The following is a 2,117-nucleotide window of genomic DNA, read 5'->3' as shown; positions in this document are numbered from 1 at the left end:
CTGTGCCCTGTTGCCCACCCCGCACCTTACTACCTAGCACCTTGCTGCCCTGCTACCCACCCCGCACCTTACTGCCCTGCTACTCACCCCGCACCTTGCTGCCCACCCAGCACCTTGCTGCCCACCCACCCAGCACCTTACTGCCCACCCATCCATGCCGCACCTTAGTGCCCTGCTGCCCGCGGGTGTGGACAGGGCAGAATCGGCGTCTCCGGATACAAGGAATAGTTGGAATGAGATCTCGGGAGTCGCCACCTCCGGTGTTGCGGTATCGGGTACAGAGTATCGGCGCTGCCATGGAGCTGGCTTGATTGTGAATGGCTGGGAACCAGGTTTCCTGGGCCAATCAGTAAGGAGCTGGCTCAGGAATCTGGGAGGCGGGTCATTAGTCGCTGCCCCGCCTCCTGATCACATGGGAAGCCGGCTCCATGTTCCCCTGAGGCACTCTGTCCGGAGGTTCCAGTATCGGTCTGTGCTACACAGTGCTTCTCATTGGTCACCGCAGTCACCTGACCAGGCTGACCAATGGGGGCCTGCAATTTGCGAGTAAAATTAGAAATGCATCGGTCAGGACTGCGCTGGACAGCGGTACGTGGTACAGATAGTACTGGGGGAGGGGAGGCACTGTTCCCCCGAAAGTTAAGTATAGCCGGGGGGGGGCTCGTGTGAGAGAGTTCTGCTGCCCAGCGACCACAATATGGCGCACAGGGGAATGGCGGCGACCCTCAGCGCACGCACACAATGTCCTACGCGTGCGTTTATTTTACATGCAGATGTCGGGGTCGCTTTTACTTTTTTACAATTGTTATGGAAATTCACTTGGTTCAACGCACAAATCCATGTCGCATTAAGCTGCGCCAAACGCAAAGAATTCCCCCCGTTGTACTACGCTCCTTTATGCAAGGACTGGAAGTATCTCCCTCTATAGAGTCAGGAGACAGATGTTGCTTGTTCGATAATCCCATGCTAAGAGAGCTGAGCGCAGGTATGTTTATTGTTTATACCTGCCCAACAGGAAGTGATGTCAGACAGGAAGGGGTGTCTCAAACAGCGAGACAGGAAGTGATGGAAAACCAACAGATGATTTCAACAACCAGCAAACCAGGAAGTGGGACAGACAGGAAGTGAACAGGAGCCAGCTAACAAATCACATGTAGTAACAATCAATCACATGTAGTGGAACAATCAATCACATGTAGTGGAACAATCAATCACATGTAGTAGAATACTCTCTGACCACCGGAGTGACTTTATCCCGCGTGGCTCAGTGAGCAATGCCACATAACGTTACTCGGATTCTCATGCGCGCTCATTCACAGGGACAACGTTATATCATCTCAGGCGTGTTGATCAGGCGCCCCAGAGAGAACAAACGCACGTTCCTTTCATATACTGCGTTCAAGACAAATGTATCCACGCAAGCCAATAAATCCATGCATTGCACGGGGGCCCCAGCCGGCGTCCATACATTCGCCAAGAAGACACAGCTCCGCTGCGCATAAGAAATCTCCAATGGATTAATCCCCCAGCGTCTATTTACCGAGACACTGAGAGACTGACAAAACATTACAATACACTAAAAACACATCCTAGTAAAATTTCCACAACACAATGTTATATATTTTATTATGTTTTACTTACCCCCCCCCACTTTTATTCCTATCACACGGAGGGGGGTTTGATAGTTTGCAGGTGACCGGTTCTCTTTATGGAACAGATGCAGTTGCTGGCGGTGGACATAGGGGGGCGCTGTGATTACATTGTGATTACAGCGCTCCACTCTCACTGATCACACAGAGCAGGCGACGTTCTTTCCTCTGCTCTACGGGCTCTATGGTGAGCTGATGTGCGTCACGGGTCCCCCAGTGTAGCGGGTAACCCCAAAAATGGGGTCAAGGGGGTCCCCGGACAGGATGCTCCTTTCATACAAGTGACCTGATCAGCCCCCCCCCACCCCAACGTACATTCAGCTCTGCTTGTTCGGAGCCGGGCTAAATGTACAAAAAACTACTCGCCTGGATGTCCCGGGTGTCGGGATAGGAATTCCTCACACCCCTGTTACTGACATGTGCCCTACCCACCCTGCACCATACTACCCACACCGTACTGCCCACCCC

General features: G+C 52.7%; 1 protein-coding gene across 1 annotated transcript in view; it reads left to right on the top strand.

Moving 5' to 3' along the window:
* The window catches only part of TMEM214 (transmembrane protein 214), a 19,674-nt gene that overhangs the window by 865 nt on the left and 16,692 nt on the right, over positions 1 to 2,117 (top strand). The gene's annotated exons all lie outside the window — the stretch shown is intronic.

The sequence above is a fragment of the Nanorana parkeri genome, unplaced genomic scaffold (assembly GCF_000935625.1).
Source record: "Nanorana parkeri isolate BGI_ZX_2015 unplaced genomic scaffold, ASM93562v1 scaffold3919, whole genome shotgun sequence".
Classification (NCBI taxonomy): Eukaryota; Metazoa; Chordata; class Amphibia; order Anura; family Dicroglossidae; genus Nanorana; species Nanorana parkeri.
Note: the sequence above shows the minus strand (reverse complement) of the source record. Positions and strands in the feature narration are given on the sequence as shown.